Source organism: Rhipicephalus microplus, chromosome X (genome assembly GCF_043290135.1).
Source record: "Rhipicephalus microplus isolate Deutch F79 chromosome X, USDA_Rmic, whole genome shotgun sequence".
NCBI classification, from domain to species: Eukaryota; Metazoa; Arthropoda; class Arachnida; order Ixodida; family Ixodidae; genus Rhipicephalus; species Rhipicephalus microplus.
Window position 1 is genome coordinate 135,877,734 of NC_134710.1, and position 27,388 is coordinate 135,905,121.

The window sequence follows — 27,388 nt, forward strand, 5'->3', positions numbered from 1 at the left end:
GTCGTGCAAGAGTTCACGCAGCATCTCAACTAGCTAGTACCTGAAGATGGTGACACTAGTTACGCCAATGCAAGTTATATTGATAAAAATCACTGACTCTTGACTCTCAGTTACGGCTGAGAGTCAAGGGTGAGAAGTACAGGGGCCCCAAAGTTACAAACATTGGAGCACCGATGGCGAATCTCAGTGGTTCATGCTCGCTTTCCATAATACAGGCACTTACGCAAAGAACGTAGTAGACGCCTCAAACGTCAAATTGATGTGGTGCGTTCAGCGTACAGAGCGTCGTTTTTGAATTGATTTAAAGATATGTTCTAAAATATGATCACCGCTCATGTTTGTTATATTATGCAGAAAAACGATGTGAAACTCAAATATTACTGTTACAAATAAGACATTTTGCGCATGAAGTGTTTACACAACAAAGGGCAAATAACATTGTTGGTAACTTCTAAAGCACAGACAATTATTTTTGAGAAATGTCTAAATATGCAATATTTCATGATAGTTGATACATTGTAGTTGATAGAAATTTCATAAGACTTTTCAACGTTGTTTGCAAAACAAGTTTTGCTTCTTTTCCTTTTCAACAGCAACTACATCTTTGGGTTATTAGACCCCTGAGCACAGGCTGAAGTTTGAACTCCTTGACATGATCGCTGGCCAGCTTTCGTGATAACTATACAGGTTGGAACGAAAAAAAAAAAAATATTTACGCACGTATTTGTTTCGTGCGTATGCCATAAATGCATTTCCTTACTTCCGAAAAATTTGTGCATATATTTTACTAGTAGAAGCACCCCACCCCAAAAAAGTAAATAAAGGAAGGCGCCAATGCAGGCCTTCGTGTTTGCCTGTACTGGCAAACACGAAGGCCTGCATACTGACATACTGGCATACGAAGGCCTGTATCGTGGCTTCTGATGCGAAGCCACGATGGCTTCTGACACGAAGCCATCGTACCTGAAGTTCTAACTGTGCAGGCAAGCAAACTATAACATTGCTTAGGTTTGGTACATTTGTGCAAGTAATTTTCATTAAATCAGCATTTCGGGTATAAGCCTAGTTTAGAAGTTTTATGTGAAACATATTTGAGATTTTAAATCTTGTATTTGAGATCCTGCAGCTAACACACAATTTAAAATTTACGATTGCAGAATAACGGCTGAGGTAACCGTCCATTACTTTTTTTTGGTAAAGGTAACGTTAACGCGCAGCCTTTTTTTGTTTGCATGTAACGAAGTGTAGTAACATCTTTGATTTTTGTTTGATTAACGAGTATAATCTATTTTGCTTTTTTTTTGCTGGCGCATACTCAACTGGTGTAATGCAAAGTAGCATGTAAGGAGTAAGTCATGTTTACATAACATTCATGCCATAACTTACATGTGTAGAGATGTCATTTAGTTTGTCTTGCCGTCATATTACGCAATATCCATTTCGTTGTTCAAGCTAGCGACATGGTAGTCAGCGCACCGTGAGCAGGGCACGTAAATAATGTGTTACATGCCAAGGATTTCATGATTGTCATCCTAATGCCTACAATATTTGTTATACAGTCACGTCACCCAATTCCAAATTCGGTACATGTAAAGCTAGCCAAATGGCCACACACACACCATGCGCATGGCATATTGTCCTAGTACATGACATGCACGTCATGATTTTCACATTACTATCTGTCATTTATCTTAGTCACACACAAATATGTCATCGTACCAATTTTGGTATATATCAAGTTAACGAAACGGCCACTAGAGCACCATGACTTATAAAGAATAGTGTTAATGAGAAGCAAGACAATTTTAATATGACCTGTCATTTATGATCGTTATACACTCGTGTTGTTCCACACCAGTTTTGATATAAACCTCATGAACGATATGTTCCGCAGAGCGCAAAGTCATAAGCGGCTAGATAGAACGATAGATACGCCCAAATTTACTAAAGGTAAATAATTAATGCTTCACATTTAGGGTGCTCTTGCACGATATAGTTCTTTCGATTGATATTACTCACGACCATTTCTATTTTCGCTGAAGCAATCCTTAGTCTTCTATCTGGTGCATGAACTGCAGTTCAAACCTCGTTATTTTCTCATATGAGTGATACGTGAGAAAGTATACGCAATACAAAGTACATGCATTGAAAAACATTGTCAGCACCACGAGCAGTTCTGACACATCCCGATGCAAATGCGGGCCTTCGAAACAACAAATAAGCACTTTTCATATTCCGCAAGTTGACTTCTCTGCACTGCATACTCGCCAAACTAACGGCGGTACCTGCTCTCCATCAAGTGGAAATGATGCTCTAGTTGCACATGTATGCATTTTCCTCGTCAGAGCGTAAGGAAACAACGCAACTTGCTATTTACTGATCATTAGCTGGCTTCTCCGTTATGCGAGCGCATTGCAGATAAGCCAGCTTTATAATTATGAAAATGGTCTATAAGGTTGACAAAAACGACTCAGGAAGCTACATGGCTTTAGCTACAGAGCAACGCATTATGTCAATCAAAAGATCGTTTATCGGCCAATACAATACAGAGAGTCGTTTTTGAAATCTGTTCTCTAAGCTTTGCAATCAATGTTTAAAGAGGCCAATGTGTGTCGAAATTGTGGCCGCTCCCTAAGGCTGTGTGGAAAAATATTAAGGTTGTCTGGGAAGGAAAACAGTAAGTGGCACGTTATTGCTTTTTGCAAAATGCGCCCTTGTCTTGAGGAGAGCTCCTTTCTAATATTTGGGATGCACCAGCCAGGCAAACCTTTCTAGTCAGAGAGGTTGGAACTTCAGATAGCGCTTACTATGTCTCAAGAAAAAAAAAAGGTCACAGCTTTGCCGCAAAGGCAAAGCAATGAACGTGATAGCAACAAATGGGAAGGTCACGCGCAGACTGGAAAGGAGATCGAAACATGCCCAGCGTTTCTTACGCACAAATGGCGCACGAGACGTACTCACAGGTACAGATGCACGCGAATAATCGTCTAAGTTATTGCTTCGCTGTGTTTGAAAAGCGCACCCTCTTCGCAAACGGAGGCTGTTTAACGATTGCAGTGACCATTGTGCGCCCCACAATTACAGCATAATTGTTCCAGTGCAAGCCGAACGCCAGTCAAGACGTATGATTCTCCCCACCAGGAGATAAGGGCACGCGAGAGATCGTCCACTCCCCTCCTCTCCACGGGCCATAATACGGATGAGAGATGAGAGCCGACGCTTGTCGCCACGAGCTCATTGCGTCATCTTTCTGATAATGCTGAAAACACAACAGTCCCCCCCTCCCCTGAGATGCCCGCCAACAGCGGTAAGTGGTAGATATAAATATCTTGCCGTTTGAACTTTTAAGGTGGTGCCCATCAGTGGCTTAGTGGTTAACGCCTCGAAGTCCCGACACGGAGGTGACACGTTCGATTCCACGCACGGGAGTCTTCTTTTGAATTTTTTCTTGCGTTTTCAGACATATAGCTACGTATGCTTATGCTGCGAGGGACGCCGATGGTTGCGGCAAATCCAGTCGTTAGCGTCCATATAAATGCTATCGCAATAAAATGTAGTTTCCACTTGGTTTCTATGTAGTTACGACTACATACATATGCACTACATATAAGAAATTCGGTATTACGTCACGTGAATAGATAACGAAGGCATTTGACTTGTGCAGGCATGATAATCATGAAATGCGTGTCATGTAAGAACGTAACTACATGCCACACTCATGATGTGCTCGAGACCGTTTCACTAGCTTCACATATACCAAGTTTGATATTACGGGACGTGAATGGATGACGAAGTTGCAAACATGATAATCGTGAGATTCGTGTCATGTAACAACATTACTACATGCCACGCTCATTATTCACTCGCGATTGGGTCTCTGGCTTTACATATACAAAATTTGGCATTACGGGACGTGAACGGACGACGAAGGTAAATGACATGTCCAAATATAATAAGCATGACATGCGTGTCATGTGAAACATGACTACATGCTACGCTCATAGCGTGCTCGTGGCCGTTTCGCTAATTACACATATACCATATTAGGTATTACGTGACGTGAATGGACGATGAAGGTACAAGACACGTCCAAAAATGATAACCATGATATGCGTGTCATATAAAACATGACTGCTTATTACGCTCACAGCGCGCTTACAGTCATTTCTCTCGCTCAGCATATACCAAAGTTTGAATCAAGAGACGTGAATAGACGACAAAGGCAAATTTCACGTTCATACATGATAATCATGTTATGAAAGTCATATACGGCATGATTTACGTCCACCTCGTAACGCAGCTGATTTTAAAGTGGCATAAAACCTTCCTCATTCTTGCTTTGCATATCATCGATTGCCACTTTTACGCAGGACCGACCAATTTTTCCCTGTTCAATCGCTTTATTTCAAGATAACGTCTAAATAATGGTCACGTGGTTGTCACGGTGAGGCAAGTAGGACACTAGATGATATTGTCACGTTACACCGTAACTGTAACCTGTAGATAATGGCACACAAGGACGTTAAACTGATTCAAAGAACGGCAATACGACTTCATCGTTTCTCTCTGCCCGCGCATCTTCATCCTCTCCTGAACAGCGGCACATAGAAGCCTGCTAACATCTATGGAAATAATACTTTCAGAACTTATACTAGTGGCATTACTCCCTTCCCAAAAAACATCATCCTGATGTCACAACATAATTACCTGATGAAAAGAAAACACATACGATAAGCAATACACAAGGGGGTGTTCAGAATCACTGTAAATCTATTCAAGGGAGTTTGACGAATAGTCAGCGTTGGTAAAAGGGTTTCATCCTCGAAACATGGACGACGTGTGGCTGTTGTGAACAGTGGGATTTACGAGCCATGTGCTCGTCAAGAACCTCGTAGTTCACTTCGCCGAGACGACGGAAAACTCTATAGGGCCAAAATAGCGACGTAACAACTTTTTTGACCGGCCCCGTTGTTGAATGCGAGTCCGCAACCACACTCGTTTTCCGGGTTGGTAAGAAACATCGCGACGACGAGCATTGTACCGCAGCGAGTCGATGCATCGTTGCTTATGGATTCGTTCGACTGCAAGCTTACGAGCTGCGTCTGCCAGTGTGATAAATTCGTTCGTCTTGACACTAATCTGGTCTCTGTCTGGTAGAAGCATGGCATCCTGCATTGTAGTGACCTCTCTGCCTTGAAGCAACTGGAATGGTGTGAATCCAGTTGTTTCTTGCACAGCGGTGTTGTAAGCGAACGTGACGTAAGGGAGGATGTTATCCCAGTTTTTGTGGTCTTGGTCAACGTACATGGATAACATGTCGGCGATCATCTTGTTTAGTCGCTCTATAAGGCCGTTGCTTTGTGGGTGGTATGCAGTAGCTTTTCGATGTACTGTGCCGCTAAGCTGCATGACGTCTTGTATCATCCAGGCGGTAAAAGCTGTGCCCCAATCAGTTATGACAACTACTGGTGCTCCATGTCGGAGGACGATGTTCTTCATAAAAAGTTGCAGTCTCAATGGTGGTGCCACGTTGTAATGCCTTCGTTTCGCAGTAGCGCGTCATGTAATCAGTAGCGACTACAATACAGCAGTTGCCGTCACGAGAATTGGGGAAAGGTCCGAGTAGATCCATGCCAATATGTTGGAACGGTTGTGTCGGAGGAGCGACGGGCTTCAAAAAGCCGGCTGGGCGATGTTGTGGTGCTTTACGGCGCTGGCACTTGTGACACGTCTTCACGTAATGCTTCACGTCTCGACGAAGCTTAGGCCAGCAGTAGTGTTACCAAGGGTGCCGACAGACATGCAAGGTTCTCGGGCCACTCATTCTGCGAAGACCGCTGTCTTAGCATTCGCTCCATTGTCGTCGCTTAACGGAGGAATTCCGCCACGGTAGATGATGGGTTTCGTACAAGTCCTGCAAACAGCTTCTCCTTGACACCTCGCATCAGAATGCCTACTTTTTTGTCTTCCGTCATTGCAGAATCTGCTCGACGGAACAGACGAGACATCTCCTCAACAAACATGGCCACGCTTTCATTTGGTCTTTGATTGTGAGAATTGAGGAGAAGTTCAGCTTGTTCTTTCCAGTTGGCGCTACCACACGTGTTCCGCATTTGAGTGCAAAACACCGGCCAGGTTGTCAGGGTGGCCTCGATGTTCTCAAACCAAATACGCACCGAATCCTCCAGGTAGAAATAGACATACCGCAGTTTCTGGTGCTCGTCCTACTCGTTGGCGACGGCGACTCGATCGTCCAGCCAGCCTTCAACGTCTTTGTAGGGCTCCCCATGGAAGGGCTTTGGGGTTCGAGGGGCTGGTGGTGGTGGAGCTGGTGGAGTCGCGGTCTTTTCAGGCTGGCTTGCAGTTGTCGCACTTTTCATGGTTCTGGAGCGTTCCGGAAGAGGACCAAATTGGGGTGGTAGGCCTAGTTGCCGCTGACTGCGTCGAAGGTTGGCTGTTTCTACCAAGGCGTCGATGTTGGGGCCGAGATCTTCCTCGTGGTAACAGTGCATAGACTATTACCCTGCGCCTCCACCAGTGCCACGTTAAACCGTAACTGTAACCTGTAGATAATGACACACAAGGACGTCAAACCGATGCTGATGCTGATGACCTCAGATGGATGGCGCTCACCCACAGACGAGGATGGGCCAAGAACCAGGCGGCAGGATACTTGAACGAACCTAAAATGAAAATAAAGCCAATCGAAAGAAGTAGTTTAGAAATATTACTACCAATAAACAAAAATGTTTTCTGAAAAAGTGATTAATCCATAATTGTTTTTGACATACATAGCTACGAATTATAAACTAAAGATCTGAAAATTTAGGGTTCACTAGCACGGTAATCTTTTAGTTGCGTTGATGTAATCAAACACAGGGGAGCATATATCCCTGTGGCAGTAACCAAATGAAGTTCGGACAAGTGATAAAATTACTGGTAGATTTACTTGTATTCCTAGCTTTTGTAATGGGGTTACTAAAAATCTTTTTCTCTGATAAGAATAACGATGACAGAATAAAAAGAAATGTTCACTTGTTTCAATGTCGTTGCACCAAATGCATAGCGGTGACGCCTTGAGTCAAGCTTTGTTAAGGTAATAATTTAGTTGTGGAACTGCACAGCGAAATCTGGTATAAGTGACCTCTAACTGGTGAGATACACACCATTATTTATTCCAGCAATGCCTCAAATGCTCGAAATCTTTAAATTTATCCAAGTTACCTTTTCTCCATTGCAGACAACTTTTCGGAACCTTAGCGGTGTCACGTAAGCCGAATCTGGCAAAACTGGGATGGTGGGCCCACTCAGGGATACTGCTGCTAAAGAGTCCGCCATTTCGTTCAAATATAATCCACGGTGGCCCGGTACCCATATAGCAAATGCAGTTTTTTTTACGTTTTTCGGTACTAAATGCCGAAACGTATTCATCGGATCTGCATTTACTGCCGCAGAAAGTGCAGTACATACTGATAACGAATCTGTAATGATGACTGCTAATGATTCGCTTGAGGGCAATTTGCGTAGGGCAAGAGCAATAGCCAATAATTCTGCAATGAATACAGGGGTATAATCTGGGAGTCGAATTCAAAAGGACTATTCCAAAGAAGGAGAGAAGATGCCAACCCCCGCCTTTTCTTTTGACACAGATGCATCAGTCGCAATAATATTGCTTATCTCTAGGTGAGCTAGATAATCTGCTAACTGGTCATTTAAGTACCCATGTGCCAATTGTTTCGCGTTATGAGGAAATATATCATCAAATTGTATGCTAAGCATTGACTTTACGTTGTGTATTGGACCAATATGTTTAATTTTCACATTCACTTGCTGTAGTAGCGCTTGTGCTAATATTATTTGTGGGGTGTGTAATCGCGACCAATGTGTATCGAAAAATAAAGCCGGTTCATGAATGACAGCGTAAAATGAAAGTCTTTGGTGTGAACTGTATATCTTTAAGAATGCTTGCACAGTAAGCATTTTAAACCTATTTTGCAGAGAAGGTAGGAGAGCGGACATATACAACACGTTATTTGCAACAACTTTTGGTAGACCCACACACAAACGCAACGCTTTTCTTTCCAGCAGTATTAGGGGCTCATTTTATAAGCTGCACTGCCAGAAAATATTACACATCCGAAGTCCGTGATGGGCCGCACATAAAGTTTATATATCATTATTAGCACATCTCTTCTTAAACCTGCTTTGCGATTTGCGAGCTTTCGTAGCCACCCCATGGCCCGTGTTGCCTTGCAGTACGCATCATCAATGTGACTTCTCCAATTTAATGTGTCATAATATAGGATGCCCAAATATTTAAGGGAATTCGCCTGCGGAATCAGCCCATTACTGTACATTAACGAGATGTTGATAGGCTGTAGAAAAGCGAATGCAAGAAGCGCACTTTTCTTTACGTTTAGGGTCATATGAATATTTTAAGCCATCTTTCTATCATATTGAGATAATTTTAAAGACTCGGGTATAGGGATTGATAATCAGTATTACTTGCAAAGAAAGCAATATTGTACGCGTACACATATAACTGACTATCCTTAGTTGATGGAATGGAGCTTAAGAAGATGTTAAATAGAACTGGTGACAGGACAGCCCCCTGTGGCGCCACGTGTCTGCTTATATCTATTCGACGAGTACCCACCTTTAAAGCAGTAATATTCTCTCCCTCTTAAATTAAAACTCCGACACCCACGCAGTGATGTAGTTGGGAAAGTGGTTATATGTCATCTGTTTTAATAAAATTGAATGCTCAACCCTATCGTACGCTTTAGCCAAATCTAGAGTAACTAATGCACAGTATTAGCGCCGACGCAGAGCAAGTTGTATTCGGCTCTCTAAATCAACATGCGCACACCATATTGAGCAACCGGATCTAAAACCAATTTGACTGGGGTTTATTATTGCGTTATTTTTAATTTATTTCATTTTTCGGGCATTCAAAACTCTTTCAATTGGCTTAACCAGATTTGACGTGAGTGATATCGGCCTTAAATTGTCCAAGGCGAATCCTTTTTTCTGCTTTTTAAGAAGTGGAGTCACTTTAGACAGCTTCCATTCCGCAGGTATCCAAGCTTTTGTCAAAGAAAAATGCACCAGATTAAGTACTTCAGTTGGAGAAATCTCTAATATTACTTTTATCGTTGCATTTGTTACCCCGTCTGGTCCAGGTGCCGAAGGAGATAAGTGCCTTATTATCTCTGCCAGCTCATCTAAAGTAACCTCCTCGAAATCCTCGCCTGCCATTAGGCTCACAATGTGCAGTGGTTTAGTTGACATAAATCTATCTTGGAGCCCTTTCGCAATAGTTTCTACTAAATGAGAGAGTTCACGGGGAGAAAGAACGGAAGAGTCAATATTTTCAGCAGGTGATAACATCTTTTGAGATCTTAAAAATCTGAAGAGCGCTTTTTTGTTTTTAGCCCTAGAAAGATAATCATGTCGTTTCATATTATAACCATCTTTTGCTGTACTTACTGTGCGTTTGAAGTCTGCTGCTGCGAATTTATAATCACACCAGTTTTTTGGACATTGGTTGACCAGCAGTTGTTTCCATGCAGCTTTCCGTTTTCTATAGCTCCACATGCACTCTTCAGTTCACCATGGACTAAAAGAACCTCTTGTGACCGAGTTTAATTTAAAAGTTGGGTCTTTACTGATATTTTTAACACTGCACACAGTTTCATTGCCCTAATGTCACCTTGTATGTCTTTGCGGCGATCAAAAGTAGCCCTCAAGTCTTTTTTTTTTTAATTTTCTATAGTTGAGGAATGAGCCGGCCTTTTCAGCAACAAGTATTCTCGGAAAGTTCAGTACAAAACTAATAGGCAAGTGGTCACTGCTAGTAGCACAATCTAAAGTTTGCCATGAACATATATTAAGAGATGAGCTTGAAAAGGTCAAGTCAATTACAGATTTAGAGAGACCTCGGACAAAAGTAGCAGATTGCGAATTGAAACAAGATAAATTCTTGTCAATAGCCGATTTCCACAAGCGTTTTCCACTTAAATCTGTTTTAAAACCCCAAGCCACATGATGTGAAATGAAGTCTCCAGTGAATAATATATCCTTTCTGCAGGCAGGGAACATATCGTCTAGACTTCGTGTGTCTTGCACCCCGGCTGGGAAATAAGCATTTACAAAACAGAAAGGAGAACCGTCGGGTAATATTGTGTCTATTGTCAAAATTTCACAATTTGGAGTCACACTACGATAAGAGATCGTAGCTTTGTGAGTAAACTTAGTTGCTATCAAGACAGCAAGCCCCACATCCTCAGCTATGTAGGTCCAATCGAAATAGCCGATAATTTTTTTAGGTAAAACTTCTGGCTGGTTGAAAGCCAGGTTTCTTGCAGTGATATAATATCCGGTGAAAGTTGTGAAGAAAGGTATGATAGGTATGTGGCTGCGGAAAATATAGATCTGCAATTCCACTGTAATATGGTTAGTGAATCAATTTAATGACAGAACCATCGCAGAAACTGCTTGGTCCAAAATGTCCTTTCGCAAAAAGTCTTTTTTAGACACGTTCTCAAATAATTCTTTTTTGGACAAATATTTTGAGATTTCGAATTATGCGAAGAATTTTTTGTTTGGGGAGATCGGGTTCGCTTCAAAGCCTTATGAGAGTCCGTATCCATATCTGCACATGCTTCCGAATCATCCGTTAGATCATCCTCTTCCGTTGTTTTGAAAGTCCTTGCCTCAGGAGAAACCGATCGCTGACGTGTTGTCGCACTGTCTATTTCCGTACGCTGCGATACCACTGATGCCTGAGGATCCCAATCGTTCGTATATGCTACACCTAGAATTTGAGATAGTTGATTGGAAACCAATTGTGCCAAGCTTTCAAAAAGGTTGTTTGCGAGGCGTTCCATTGCCTTTTCCGTAGCCTTCTCTATGGCCTCTGCGATAGATGTTGTGAGAGATGCATTTATGGCGGTGGTATTACGTGCTACAGCACCTGCATATCCTTTGGATCTCTCCTGAATTTCCGCAACGGCTTCTCTCCAAGAGCACCACTTGCGTTTTACAGTATCCAATATGGCAAGCTCCCTTTCTTTTGCTGCACAGTCTGCGGAGTCTGCAGGGTGCGCCCCATTACATAAGCAGCACCTCTCTTTCTCATAGCTGCACTTGCGGTTGTCAAGATTTTCACCACACCGACGGCATCTAAGAACTGATCGCCACCCTCTGACGCTATGTCCATATCGCCAACATTTCAAACACTGCAGGGGTTTGGGGGAAAGTAGCTCTACCTTATAGCTCAGTGGCCATGCTTTAAGTTCGGAATGTCGGACTGTTCCTAAAAAGGTCACTATCACCAATTCCGTTGGGGATTTTATGTTGTCAATTGTACGGGTGCACCTGTACACTGAAATTACACCCACCACCGAAAACAAATCGAGTACTTCTGCAGGTGTCAGGCTTGTGTCTACATTGCGGACTAATCCTTTCGAGCATGCGAGGTGTGCCGGAATAAATGGGCTTCCCGGATACGCTGCGAATTCGGAACATTGCAGAAACTCACGAATGCATTCTTGATCTGCGGAACAGCTCAGGATGCCTCCGCGACCAAACTGGTGGACCACAGTTATCTCCTGGAAATGCGAAGTGGCTTTTCGAAGCTCCACTTGAATCGCCGGTGGGATCTTCATCGAAATACTGCCCCCATCTGTAGGCACCACCGCCACAGGAACACTGCTCGCCCCACTGCGTAACAAATAGTCTATCGGCCAATCCTTGGCGGGAGTGGAAGCTAACCAAGGAAAGCGCCCTTGGCCGGGGGAAGAAAATGACATCAAGACTGAATGACTCGCTTCAGCTTAAAAAGACCGATACAGTTACTGAAAAATAACGAACTCTGAAATAACAATAAGGATACTGCCGCCCGATCCTGAGCCTGGGCACCTTCTTGACAGTCGAGCTTCACAGTACAGGTCAGACGTTAGGCTTGCAGAGCGCCGTAAGCGCCGGAAGATGAAACTGGCAGTTGTCTAGCTCGACAGTCCTTTCTCTGACCAGCACTTTCTCTGACCGGCCACGGTCACGTCAAACTGATTCGAACAATGGCAATACAACTTTATCGTTTTTCTCTTCCCGCGCATATTCGTCCTCTTCTGAACAGCGGCACATACAAGCCTGCCAGCATCTATGGAAATAGTACTTTCAGAACTTGTACTAGTGGCAATATAGACAAAACAATTAATTTGGTAACTTTGGCTAAGAAAAAAATTGAAGCGACACGCTATAAGTTTTTGTGAGATAAACCCAAACACATGAAAATAAAGGCGTGTGGCAATATGAACCAAGTGGATTTCATCATGTTGTTAGCAGTGCAATTTTCCCCGATCCTACAAGGGCGCACACACATAGACAGGCCTGCCATATGCCCTTCTGCGTCTGTCGTCGCCACACTGTGCAGAGACAATCCCCCTCAATCGCTCTCGCTTGTCTTCACTACAAAACGACGACGCCAGAAGCTATAAGTCTCCAATGCAATCTTAAAAGCTCAACGAAATTTCTAGAAAACAAAGCATTGCTAAAATTTCTAATTACAACAGACTTGCACGAGTGGATATATGGATGCCGTATCCCGCACAAGACAGCCTTTCTGCACTGTGGCGTTATGTGTGCGTGTGCGCACGCTCCTCCTTTCTTTACACTTTCTTTAACTTCTCATCCCTTCCCCCAATGCAAGGTAGCATAGCGGTTATGCCAAGCTGGTTAACATCCCTGTCTTTCCTCTTTCTCATTTGCTTCCTTCCAACATACTGTGCCTTGATCTGAATGTGGGTGGTCAGAACGCGGCGTGGCTATCCGCTAATTATTTGCTTGCAATTGTCCACAACACATTCATGTAAGCCTTGTCGCCTTGTCACGTTTGTTTTGAAATTATGATGAATAAAACGTGTTGCTCAGTTGACTCGCACTTTTTTAGTTCTTCCGTCTCAGGTGCTACTGTGCGTCTCGTTTCACCCTCCACGCGTAAATGAACACCTTAAAAAGTCGAGTAAGGTGCTGCCTATCTGAGCTCTGATAAGGCAAGAAACCTTCTTACTCGAAACTTCGCAATACACTCTAGAAGTCAATATGCACAGCTTGGCTGCTGACTTCCTCGTTTGGCGTGTGGCTTAAGTGTCGTTGAAACCGTCTCCCTGAGGCTTTTTTCCTCGCTTGGCGCCATGGCGATGGTGCTGGCCACTGTCTGTGCCATCTATGTGATTTTGTGCTTCCATCTGGTGCTTGCAGAAGAGTGAGTACACGAACAGTGTTTTCTTTGGTTCATTCGAAGTCATTATATATTGCAAACTAGTTCAGCGGAAAGCCGCAAGGTAGCTTAAAAGATAAGATGAACTCTGAGAACTACCCGTTCAAAAAAGCTCCATGCTTTCTTTCTGGGAAATCGGCACGGGTTTTCTCTATAACTTTTTGCTACGAGCGGGTGTTTGTAGGCTTTCCTTTTTGCAGTAATTGGTTTGTTATAATTGAGATTTTCTTTTGTTATAATATGCCTGCAACATGAAAAAAAGAGTCGCCAGTCCTGCGCGGAACGCGCAGCACAGTCACGGCGAAAGCTAGAAAAGTGTACATTGAGCCTTTTTATAACACTTTTTAGGTAACTGACACCTGCGGGGTACCCACTACGCTAGAAACAATCATAACGTTTGTATAGTAGGGAAGCATTCACTATGCCAGCCTTCCTCATTCTTCGGAGAAGCGTGGTACCCGCGTGCTACACATTTGCAAGGAATGTGTTGCAATTTTTTGATGCTCTGGCTGACGACGATGGAGAATTAATGCCTAAAGATTTTGTGACGGGTTGGAACATTCGAGGACCCAATCGTTACTCAATTCCCCTTGTGTGACGCCTGGTTGGTCCTTTGCTGTCCTGAAAAGCTTTATACACACATTAACGCAATTACTTTTCCGAAATGAAACCTTGCTATAGTCAATTTGTGATGGTCAGTTTTAAGTTTCCAGCACCACCGTGGATCAGTGCAGGAATACTGGGTCAAAGCACATAAGACCCGTGTTCGAATCCCAACGTTTTCTTAGTGGTAGTATTTACTTAGATTTTTTTTTTCGCGTGATAGTGGTTACGGACACTAGTGGCGGTGCCTGACAACTACGGTGCACGTGACCAGTGTTGTGATCTCATAACACCTTTCGATGTAATATACGAAAAGTCAGTGGACCATTATTTTAGTATGCCAGTTTTATGCCAGTTTTAAAGGTGTACAGTAATAGGAGAAAAATTAAATGAACTCATCACTAGAACCGTAAATATTGTTACGAATATATTCACAGCTTATAAATAAAGGATAACAGCCAATAATTTAATATGGGGGTTGTTTTCGTCTTCACCGAATCCTTATAGATCATACGCGCAGTACGGCAAGATCGACGTCTGGCGGTAACAACACCCTATTCGGCCACAGAAGTCCAATAATACGGCTTCAGGCGTGCGACGTGGAAGACGGCCGAAGATGCGGAAATTGCGGTAGGGCCTATCCTAACGACGCTATTTTGAACGTAACTATGGTAGCCTGTTTTGGGTTACGGCAGGGGCCGGAGTACATTTAGAGCAGTCTTAATAAAGGCCAGCATGCCGAGACACAGACCACAGGAGGATGAGGTCCCCTGCGTTAATTTCGGCGTCCCGGTGGTGGCAGTGATAAGCAGCGCTACGCTGACCTCCTCTAAGCAGCGTAACTGACCTCTCGGCCGGCCCCCTTTTTTGGGAGTAATAAAGTTTTGATCATCATCATCATCAGAAAAGTATTCGGGAATAAAAATATAGACATACACGTCCTGGAAATCTAAAGTACAGATACTTGGGCACATTTTCTTGGATGTGGCGGGATATTCCAGAAATATATTTTCAAAAATATGATAAAGCTTCCCAGAAAGCGGATACAGGAATAGAGATACTAGGAATGTTTAACAGTGAAGCTTTTTAACTAAGTTTTCCTGGTGAGTCGATTACAGAAAGCTTTCATCATCATAAACTGGCATGCACCACATAACTTGGGTCATCCCACTATCCACCACTGGTCCCCTAAAACAATGCATCTTCACTCAAATATTTTTTTGAAAAACGTGTAGCGGAAGAAAAGAAGCTATCTGAATAACAAATATATCATCCAAATAAAAGAAACATATTTTTTGATCTATGTTGTAGGAACACCTCGTGCATTAGCGCCCATGGTCAGTGCGTGCTCACTCTGGAATAAAGAGAAAAAAATCAAGGAGGCGACAGTTAGCTCAGTGTAGTTTGACAACCGTGTGGCTCTGTGGTTATCTGTGGTTTAAGTCGAACCTCTTTGCACTGAGTCTGAACGTGAAAACAACTTAGCATCTCCTAGCTAATGCCTAGTAACTACCCAGAAACAATCTAGAACCCGCATAACCGAGCTAAGGCTCAGACACCACCGAAAAGAAACTACATGAGTCTTTAGAATCGTCCAGTTTCTCTGCTTAAAGCCTTGCTTGGCTTAGTGGAAGCTGCGCAATTTTTCAAAATACGATATATTCTTTCTTGAGGACCTTCGACGCAAAATGTTTGGTCTGCTTGTCCGCCCTTAACGGTACCCTAAAAGGCACCAAAGTGGTCAAACGATACTCCAAACGGCCGACCCCATCCGCAGCGCCCACCAATATTGCTCAATATTCAGCGTTCCTACTTGTGCGACTGTCAATTAAAACGCAATTATTGCGAATATCTGAGGCACCATAACAACACGTCAGCTTTATTTATGTGTGTCCTCTACTAGAAAATTCATACATAACTAATTGTAAAGACCATAGCGTTTATCACGTTGCGCTAACCATGAAACGCTTGCACGAAAAGGCAAGTGTTTCCAACGCTTTACTAAGACGACACGGTGGTGGCACCTAACCGTCGCCTTGCGTTCTACACCTTATCACCTTCGAGACGGGGGAACAGCGTGCGCGCGCTTCGCTTTCCAACATAACTGCCAGATAGCGCTCATCTCTCACGTCTTACGTGACTTGATGCGCTCGTTCGAATCCGCTGCATGCTCGAGACACTCTAACGCAGCGCCTCCAGAATTCCATTCACCACTTTCCTTGCGCAGAACATCAAATGAACGTTTTCCCCGATCGAGACGCAAGACTATCATCTTTGGACGACATTCGCAGTGTAACATGCTGATACGGGGCGATATTTTTCGGGGGTGCTCTCATTATAGACACCATAACATTTACTGAGTGCAGCGCAATATTGTAAATAATGTTGATGCGCGTTAAAGCTTGCATGTCAAGCATATCACTCGTATCACCAAAGGCCACCAGTGAATAACATGAAGGATGTGTTTTGCGGAGAAGGTAGCTGTGTTAAATGTACTAGCAGCTTCTCAAATAGGTTTCCCTTTAGACGAATGCTATGGAGTTGCCACTTCATAATTGGAATTACTCCGGTATGATTCCACATTTTGACGACCTCGGAATGAAATGCGAATAAAAGAGACAACGCTTGGACGAATGGAATAGGATGAATGGGTGAACCATATTAGGTCCTTCTGAACGTTCTTTAGCGCGTTGCGGGCTGCTCCCACGTTGGAACATAAAGACCAAGTCTTTGTTCTGCGCCACGGGCTCGTCGGACTGCCCATAACTATTGTTCGAGTCCGGAGCTGGTAATAAAACCCTCCCATTTGGATGGCATGATACTTCACCAGAGTGCAACGCGGGACGTCACCTGAGCAAGTGTTCTTAATTAGCTATATCATTGCAGTAGGAACGTGTGTTAGTTGGCTGCATTTAGGAATATATATTGTGCAATAGTGAGGGGTTAGGGTACACCTTGACTTGAAAAAGCATAGTATAAGAGCCTGAGGTCTGCTCAGTTTTCTGTGTGGTGGTGGGTATTGTCTCCACCCTAGATAAAAAAATGTTTTGTCAGTTCATTATACAAGAAGGGAGAGTCCTGGTTTTTCAAAACATCAGCTCTGCACCCCCGATAGCTGCGCGGTTAACTAGTCCTAGCGCAGCTAGGTGGGTTGACTCGTTCAAATTAGGCGGGGATCCCTCAATGCATTCCATGTGAGCTGGGAACAAAGCGAGTGTGTGTGGCTCGGTCTCATTGTCGCGAAGGATCCGCAAAGCCTGTTCCGATATTGTACCCTTGGCAAATGCTCTGACCACTGATATCGATTCACTGTAAATTGTAGACCTGCTGTTATCCAGAAAAGCAAACGCGATTACCACTTGCTCTGCTATTCCAGCCATTGTCGTCCAAACTGTTGTTGATTTTTTTATAATGCCCTGATGGCAGATGCTCACTGCCACATAAGCCTTACCCTCGGGATACTGGGCCGCATCGACGAAGCAAGAGTTCCTGGCGTAATCATGAGCCGATTGTAGTAGGGCCTATGCCCTGGCCCGCCCTCTATCATCGTTATGCTCGTGGTGGACATTTCGTTGGAATGGGACAACGATGATTTCTTCTCGCTGTTGACGAGGAATGCCGCAGAAGCAAGACTTGGTTTCCATCGGTGGAATCTCCAGCTCCCGCAGGATATTTCTACTGGAACGCATGGTGGACAGCCTGGCAAATTTTGCCCTCTCCTGTGCCTCCACAATTCCTTCCAGCGTTTTATGCATGCTGAAACGAAGCAGTCTGTACGAGCTTATGTACATGGGGAGCCCAAGAGCTCTCTTGGCGGCTTTCTGATTAACGTAATGAGCTTATCACACTCCAACCTCAGCCAGTTGTGCATAGTTGCCACGTAAGTGAAATGACATATCACAAAGACAAACGTCTTTGTTTACCAGGCTTACAAAGTTGTCATCTTTAAGGCCATGATATCTCTTGGCAACACTTCTCATAAGTCTGACAGCATTTTCAGTTTTTTGGCAAGTCTCATTACCATCAGGATATAGGAGCCATTCGATTGGATGGTCATACCAAGAACTCGGAGGGTCTCGACCCTGAGGATCAAGCTGCCCTCACCTGTGCTAAGAGTGACCCTCTATTGGCTTCAGCTTTTTCGGTTTTACCAAGAACTCGGAGGGTCTCGACCCTGAGGGTCAAGCTGCCCTCACCTGTGCTAAGAGTGACCCTCTATTGGCTTCAGCTTTCTCGGTTTGGGGTACCTGCACTTGGGCCTGTACATAAGCAAATTGTATTTCCACGACGGGCATCGAAGACCAGTCGGTTTAAGGTCCTCAATAGCCTCCTCAATAGTTTCTTGAAGAACATCCTGCATTCGTCTATCGCTGCCTCCACTACACCATACAATGATGTCGTCTGCATAGATTGTATGATTAATGACATCGACTTCGTAGAGTTTTTGAGAAAAACCAATCATGTTGAGGCATATGAAAGTCGGAGATAAGGCTGAGCATTGTGGCGTCCCCCCGAAGCATAGAAATTGAATAAAATGGGGATGGAATTTCGTCTTTTTCCTAAGAGCGAAAAGTTTGTCAACGGTATATTTTTTGCACTTTAAACATTAATAGGTCAGATAGGGGTTAATTTTTTTTTTTGGGGGGGGGGGGGACCTCTGATTTGAAGTCGGAGCCGGCCAAGCAAACGTGGCGAAGTGTGCATTTTGTGGTTGGTATGCCACACGAAAAATAAACGGGGCTTATCCCTCTTTCTAGAAAATGTTTGAAGATAAAAGTGAAACCTGTCTACATAGAGGCAATTAAGCATTTTTGTGCATTGTTTCACCACAAGGGCAAAGAGATGAATGCTACCAGAGGAAATTACAAAGTAACGCTAAAAGCGGCCAGCAGCTTAGAATGAGAGCGGACTAACAATTAACTGTCACAACTTGACACTAAGATCATGCTGTTCAAACAGGAACAAAGACGCGCGAAACAGACGCACAGGACAAGCGCGAACAGCTGTCACAATTATGACAGCTTCATGTGCGGGCAGGGTGCTCCTTTGGTAAACGTGCCTGCGGCAGCGAGCGAAGCCACCTTCGTGCTCTCTTGCATCCCGAGTCTGATAAGCGCGTGGAGAAGAGACCATGCTTTATGGAAGGCCACACTCATCAAAACGCAAAAGGATATATGACCTTCACAGCACGCCCATCGCGAGCCATTCCCGCCATCTCGCTACTGATGACGAAAACGCACTGAAGTTGCGAAGCTCTGAGGACCGTCAAACGTTATTTGGTGAATTTAAATAGCTTCCCGGTAGCGCAGGATGGCTATTCACCTAAAGACATTTACGACGTCCTAGACTTTATATCGGACTGGTACTCCATCTTGGTGAGGTGTTCCACCTGACCCCTGTCTTGTCTGTATAACACAATATGAAGAACTCTCAATGTGAAGAACTCACGCTGTGTTAGCCATTGAGTGTTTATTATTAACACTTGAGCACTTATTATAGTGATGTGATTGTACTTTTGTTTGCTTAATTTTGTATTTATTACCCAAATACTTAATTAAGCACCATGAATAAAAGTACGTGGCCTTGTAGCTAACGCAGTGCACTGGATAGGAAGAAAGTGCTGCTTCGAAGTCCCGTGATGGAACTTTATTCTCGTTTTTTTTACTTTGCAGTCTGTTAGTATACGCTTGATTGATTGATATGTGAGGTTCGGCGTTTCAAAACCACCATATGATTATGAGAGACGCCATAGCTGGGGGCTTCGGAAATTTTGATCCCTTATAGAGTTCTTTATTGTGCACTTAAATCTGAGCGCACGGGCCTGCAGCGTTTTCACCTCAATCGAAAATGCAGCCTCTGCAAACGTGATTTGATCCCGCGACTTGCGGGTAAGCAGTCGAGTACCTTAGCCACTAGACCACCACGGCGGAGCAGTCTGTTCGTACTCAGGGTGTCCAAGTTATCACGAAGAGCGATTAAAAAAACAGGAACAGCGTTGCACGGACCAAAACCTAGTGCATATTGTTCCCAGTATACTTTAGTAGCCACTACTATTTTTGTGAATGGCAATATTATTTTTAATAGTACTTGCAGCTCAAACGTGCTTGCATAGTTATCGAAATGTCAAAGAGGCAGATAGGTGCATGTTAAAACTACATCTGTCTGTGCTACTTCCAACAACGTACTATTTGCGTGCTCATTTTTTTCTGTTAATAAAGACAGCCCACGAAATATAAAAAGTAACACATGGCTGCACTCTCGCGTGCATAGGAAAGGAGTGACTTTAAATAAGCCTAATGCAAGCAGCCGCTTTGAATTCTCCTTTGGCAGAGACTGCATTCCGTATTTTGGCGAGGGTACTGGTCGGATGCCAACAACATGGTTCGCAAATTTACAGGGCTTTCTTTTGCTTGATTGTGCGTATTTATCATTATCCATATCTCACGGCCAGCTGTTCTAGATATTAACGCGACCAGACTACTGTTCTGTATAAAGCCTGGATGTGTACGATCAAATCAGCGGGTTTCTTTGGACGGAAACTGGCGAATAGCGCAATTCGTATTTTTTATTGCGATATCAATTAAATCGACACTCGCGGCTGAATTTCGCCGCCGGCGTCAACGCCTACACGGACGTCGTCGTCACTCACCGTATCTGTATACGCATATATATATATATATATATATATATATATATATATATATGTATCGCAAGAAAGAAAAATATTCATAACAAGACACCAGTGCGCCGAACCGAACGTGGGACCTCTGAAACGCGAGTATGAGGTGTTAGCAACTGAGCAGTGTGCACGTCGTTCAACGTTCTGACGGCAAGCTAGTTATATCTACCACTTACCACAGGTGACGGGCATCTCAGGGGGGGGGGGGGGGACAATCGTGTTTTCAGCATTACCAGCAAGAAGGCACAATGAGCGCGCGTCACCACGTCGTCATGACGCGGCGGCGCGCGCTCTCATCTCCCATGCATATTTTGCCTCGTGGAGAGGAGGAATAGACGCTCGTTCGCGTGCCCTCATCTCGTAGTGGGGTGAATCGTACGTCTTGGTTGGCCTATGGCTTTCACCGGAGCGATTCTGCTGTAGTTATTGGCACACAAAGGTCACTGCAATCGTTGCACGGCTCCGTTAGCGAAAAGAGCGTGCTTTTCAGACACTGCAAAGTAACAACTGAGACGCTTACTCGCGTTCATCTGTGCCTGTGAGTACGTTTCGTCCGTAATTTGTGCGTAAGAAGCGCGCGGCACGTTTCAATTCTTGCGGTTCTGCGCGTGAAATTCCTAAGTGTTGCTATTGCGTCCATTGCTTCACCTTTGCGGCAAAGCTGTGATACTTCTCCTTTCTATAATTCTTTCAGGGATACTGGCTTTTTTCAAAGTGAGCCTGTTTGAGGGAGTTGCTTTCTGATGTGAGATATTGCACGCAGCCGTCTGGTCATGTGTCAAATATCAGATTTCGCGGGCTTTATTTATTAACATGAACAAATAAGCAGGCAATCAGTATAATGTCGAAAGTGGCAAAGAAAGATTTAGTGCTACATTCGCACATCTGCCTCTTTTACATTTTGATAATAGGGTGAGTTCTTTTTGTGTTACAAATATAGTTATGGCTAATATTATTTCCCATGAAAAATAGCAGTGACCACTACAGTATACAGTATTCCGATGTCCGCAGAACTCATTTGCTATACTGGAAAGAATACGGACTATAGTCGTGTACAACTTAAAAAGGCAGCGGCGTTTTCCCTCAGAGGCGGCTGTACACGAGCCTCCACGATAGACGCGCACTTTATGTGACGTCATGAGCCCGACTACACTTTAGCTGCGGACCCAGCCGACGGATAACATGCCTAACATGGCTGCCCTCGCTTCGAACTGGGACGAGTCCCGTTGCCTGTATGCGTCTTCCTTCGTCAGAGTGAATTCGAATTATGTGCGGTGGTCTGTCACGCTGAAATGTTATTGTGAGCTTACGATACACAATTTGTGCCGCATGTGTTTGTTGTGAGCCGTGAGCCAGTGAAGAGAGATTGCAGCGAACATCGGTGACGCTGCGCTGCGCTTCGTCTGGAAACTGAATCCTGCGGCGACATACCGATGCAAACAAACATCGTACGTGTCTGTTTCATGGTGTTTCGTTGGCGCCTAAGTGAATTTACGACAAGGAAAGTTTGCCAAAGCCTGGTATCTACTGTGAACTTGCACGGAACAAAGTGATTCAATCATATGAGTTGCGAGACTCCCTATAGGATCCATGTATCCAAATCCGAACAGGTGATTGGCCGCCCTCTTGGGAGTGACCAGATTGTCTCGCCACCTGTTGATCCGCACGCCCACTAATAAACACATTATTTTTGTTTTGTGTTGTTGCTTCCAGGTGGCGCGAACATCAGCTACATCACCAAAAATCGGGCTGACTGCGGCAAGTCACGGGCTTTGTTAAAATGCAAGATATAGTGTAATGTTTTGCAGGATGGAAGGTATTTTCAGAGTACGACCTCAATGAGTGATCTGCTTTGTATTTTACAATCCTTTGTTACAATCAAAGGTCATAATAACAGAGTAGCGTCGGGGTCACAAATTAGTTTGTTTTATCTGATATTCGTTGTAACGGTAGAAATAAAAATCAGATCTCACAAGGAGTAAGCGGTCTGGCTTGTGCAAACATCTTCAATACAACGACGCATTATTCAAGGCTTCAAACCTACTATTGTAAACATTTTTTTAAAGCAAAGTCCCCGTTTTGTTCATACAGTGGTGCAGCCAGTCAAATGCACTTTTTTGGACGATCGAGTTTTCACGAGGTCTTCAAACAATTAAAGAAAATGTGGTTGTTAATTACTTTTCATTATATCTGTTTCTTTTTATGTTTCCCTATGAGTTTTGGGCCTCGTGTGAACCAACTATTTCTTTGTTTCAGCTGATGCGGCGGCAGCTCATGTGTTTTTTTAGTTTCTTTATACATAAACAGCCAACGTTCATATTTAGTTTGGTATAACTGATTATTAGCTGTGTCTGTGCTCAATATAATGAACTTCAACAATACCATGAGGCCTGGCTGGTGCTGTCTTTCTTACTTTTACTTACACAGTGGTGCAGTTATTGTATAAAGTTTATTTCTTTTTAGATACCCAATTCATTCGAACACCTGCATTTCTGTGGAAAGTTACGGTGATCACGTTGGTGAGCTGTTCACCGCTCTACGTTCTGAAGTACCTTCATCGTAAAGCTGCTCCGTCTATCTACTCCAAGCTCACATGACACAATTCCTGCGGACTGCCTGTATGTGAAGTGCTTTACGTTCAGAATTTTTTTTGGGCGTTGCAAATATGTTGCTTTTTTGCTAGCTTGGCTGGCCTAATTTAACAGCCGTGTTGGCTATAATGATGTGTTTACCCAGTGAAGTATGTCTGGGGGGTAATTATAAAATTCAACCTCGTAATTATCGATTGAGTTATTGATGTCGCTCTAATTGATGTTGTTTTTTGTGTTTTTGATTCTTTTTGTCGTTGTATTGGGACAATGTTGAAATATTCTAGTGCAAGCGAATATTGACTATTCCTTGCAACATGGTTAAGGTGCACTTTATTGTGTTGTTTATTAAAGATTGAAGTGGAAGTTTTTATGACCATGTAGCTTTGTGTGTGTGTGTGTGTGTATGTGTGTGTGTGTGTGTGTGTGTGTGTGTGTGTGTGTGTGTGTGTGTGTGTGTGTGTGTGTGTGTGTGTGTGTGTGTGTGTGTGTGTGTGCTTTGGTACTGTTATGTCTTTGGTGCTTTCGCTGCTGTGTGTAAAGTTTTTGTTCGAGACCACTATTATTGAGGGGTTTTTGGGCAAACAAACACTGCTGATACATTAGTCGCACATTGATAGTTGTGTAGGCAAGAGACCGCACCTTCATATTCTACAAAAAACAGCTTAAGGAGATCATGACACCCAGTTTTCGCTCATAATCTGTGTTATGTGGGTTCACAAACAAGCTGGCTGAATTTCAGCACATTTGTCAAAGACACGGTTTATAATGAGAATTTTTGTAAACGCCCGAGCGGCCCGAGAGTATGAGGTGCATCGCGCTAATTGCGGAACTGCGGCTGGGCGCACCTGCACGGTGCATTCTCTCAGCTCTTCGTGGACTGATGAAGACGACAATCGTTTGCCTTTGGAATAAACCTTGTTTTTCTTGTGGTCCTGGCCTGAGTCCGCTACATTACTTCAACTGGGTAATGTTATCGCATGCGCCTCTGTGCGACGGAGATGGCTGGCAAGATATGCTGCAACCGTGTTCTTGGCCAGCGTTCATGCGCTTTTAGGCACGGAAAGAACACACAATGTGCAGGGCGATGTAACCGATTTGGACATTATACGAAACATGACGGTGACGGCAAAACCCACCGAGAACATTCGTATAAAAAACCTGTTCATCGAAATAACCTACACTATACCGACAGAAGTAGGGAGTATGCAGAGAGTGCTAGGGAACTCTGTCATGAAGTCGGTTTTAGTGGCCATGCCTTCATTTATACTGCTGTCGATAATTCATGCCAGCTAATGTAGTAAAGATAGCTTTTTTTTTCAATATATCTTGCTGTGTCAGCGATACGGCCATGATTCGCAGCTCCAGAAAACACTCCATGTGTTGGCAACAATGGTAAAAAATTTAAAATGACTGCGCTTAACGGAGTCAACACGGCACTTTCGCTTGGAGCTAGGCTGAAGTTTCTCGACTGCGGCGTCGGATCGCGTGTTACTTCGTCAAAGGCGTAAAGTAACTGGCCACGGACTGTCTCCATTCTCAGCGGCCTAAAGGGTTTCACTCGAGAAACAGCGGAAATCGTGGCGCTGTGCGCGCAAACGTCAAGTCTCATCGGCGAACCACATAAATTTACTTCAAGTTGAAGAACCTGCCTAGCGAGCCCGAGGTTGAAGAAAGCAACTGCTCATGCGCAGCAGGCCTCTCGGAAAGGTGCTAGCACTTTTCCGCTGCGTTGATATACACTACTACAGGCAAGGCCCCAACAGTTTTCGAGGTAACTATGGTGTAACTTGTGGTGCCGATTGCATGTATTTTATTGAGTTCTGTTTTCGCGTGAAAAGCTAAATACGCATGCCGTTCACTTTTATATAAAACAGAGCTATACCTGGGCCAGCATATCTTGCGATGAAGCAAATACTACTCTCGATTGCAATAGGAGTGCTCCTTTTTTAAATGCGAAGGATTTCTTAGCAAACTTCAGTGACTTTGAGCGTCTCTATCTATCTATCTATCTATCTATCTATCTATCTATCTATCTATCTATCTATCTATCTATCTATCTATCTATCTATCTATCTATCTATCTATCTATCTATCTATCTATCTATCTATCTATCTATCTATCTATCTATCTATCTATCTAGCCGCCTATGACTTTTAGCTCTCGTGGCCGTTTCGATAATGGTATCGATACCAAACTTGGCATAACATGACTATGAAGAACATGTTTGACTAGACATAACATGGAAATCATGACATGTATGTCATTATTGCCATGATTTACATTTCATGGTCCTGCAGCCCTTGCGGTGGTTTCGTTCACATGGCATGTTGCAAAATGTCTACAGTATGGCATGATTGGATGCCGAACACAAGCAACCGATCCTGAAATGAAAATCATGAGATGCGTGTCACGTAACAACATGACTACATGCCCCACTTATCATGCGCTGGCGGCCGTTTCGCTAGCTTTACATGTACCAAACTCGGCATTACGCAACGCGAACGGACCACATAAGTAAATGACACATCCAAACATGAGAATCATGACATGCGTGTCATGTAACAACATGACTACATGGCACACTCATGATGCGCTTGTGGCCGTTTCGCTAGTTTCACATATGCCAAATTTTCTATTACGTGACGTCAATGGATGATGAAGGTACGTGGCTGGTGCAAACATGACAATCATGAGATACGTTTCATATGAAAACATGACTACATACCACAGTCAACGCGCCAATTCATTTCGACGTGACGCAGTGCGCGTGCTCCCCGGCATTCATTTCGTCGCGTAACGCCGCCGGTCCTGCCGTATACTCGCAGGCGCGCCGCGCTACGTTGCTTTGACGCATGCGCGTTTTAGCGCGTCTGGTGCCCCTCCGTCTCGAAAAAAAGGGAGACGCAGTGCTGTCTGGGTAACGCATCGGTGCGAAATGCAGCACATCGCATTTCGCGCTGGTTGCCGTCGGACCGCGCCGACGGACGCTGGTTCCGCCGGTCGAGCCTGGCGTTAACGTAGTGTTGCTCTGCCCATTCGCGTGCGCGTCAACGCTACATTGGAGTATATCGGGCCCTTCATGATGCGCTCGCGGCCGTTTTGCTAGCTCTATATATACCAAATTCAGTGTTACGTGACGCCAATTGATGACGACATATATGACTAGTGCAAACAAGATAATGTTGACAAGCGTGCCATTTAAGGAAATTACAACATACCACGCTCATAGCGTTCTCGCAGCCGTTTCGCTAGCTCCACATATACTAAATTTGGTAACACTTGACGTGAATAGATCACGAAGGTAAACGACACATCCAAACATGATAGTTATGACACGTAAGTCATGTACCGCATAATTTACCTCATCCTCCTAACATTGTGCTGATTTTATAGTGACATATCAACCTTCCTCATTCGTGCTTCGCATATCATAGATTCCCACTGTACGTAGGATCTGCCGTTTTTTTTTAGTTCGTGAGTGTTACGGAGTTTTTTATGAATAAGGTAGTGCGCTTCCGAACGCTCGCTTAATCGTTCGTGTTGGCAGTATAGTTTGTATTCAAAGCAGGTATATGCGCGCACAATAGGCACACTACGAATGCACAGACATGATATTGTCACGGGGTCGTGACGTCGGCGAATGGAGCAGACTGAAGGTCGAAGATAAAACTGTTTATTTGGACAAACCTGTAAACGGCGAATGTAAAGTCGGATTACAGCGGTACACACTGGCACTGACGAACAGTGACGAACAGAGCGCCGGCGGTCGATCAACTCATAAGCGGTGAAGCGCGTCGGCATTTTTACATGTGCTCTTTCTAGTGTTATCGCTAGCGGCCACGTAGGTTCCAGAATTATTGTAATGTTCGCGTAGTGCGCGTAATCTTGAAAGGGTTTTGTTTTGATTTATATGTGGGGTTTGACGTCCCAAAACCACCATATGATTATGAGTGACGCCGTAGTGGAGGGCTCCGCGGAAATTTCGACCACCTAGGGTTATTCAACGTGCACCCAAATCTGATCACATGGGCCTACAACATTTCCGCCTCCATCGGAAATGCAGCTGCTGCAGCCATGATTCGATCCCGCGATCTGTGGGCCAGCAACCGAGTACCTTTGGGACTAGACCACCGCGGTGGAGCAATCTTGAAGGGGTACTGACAAAAAGTTTTGCGGCCGAAATACATAGCCTGTGGGGTTGATTCCCGTGAACATTCGTGTATCATCCGCGA

The 27,388-nt window shown here is 44.0% G+C and overlaps 1 long non-coding RNA gene across 1 annotated transcript in view; it reads left to right on the forward strand.

Annotated features, from left to right (window-relative positions):
• The window catches only part of LOC119186062 (uncharacterized), a 51,281-nt gene extending 27,194 nt beyond the window's left edge, over positions 1-24,087 (forward strand). Inside the window, exon 4 of the long non-coding RNA XR_005111653.2 lies at positions 23,028-24,087. This is a non-coding gene — a long non-coding RNA (uncharacterized LOC119186062). The remainder of the gene's footprint in view (positions 1-23,027) is intronic.
• The last annotated feature ends 3,301 nt before the right edge of the window (positions 24,088-27,388 follow it).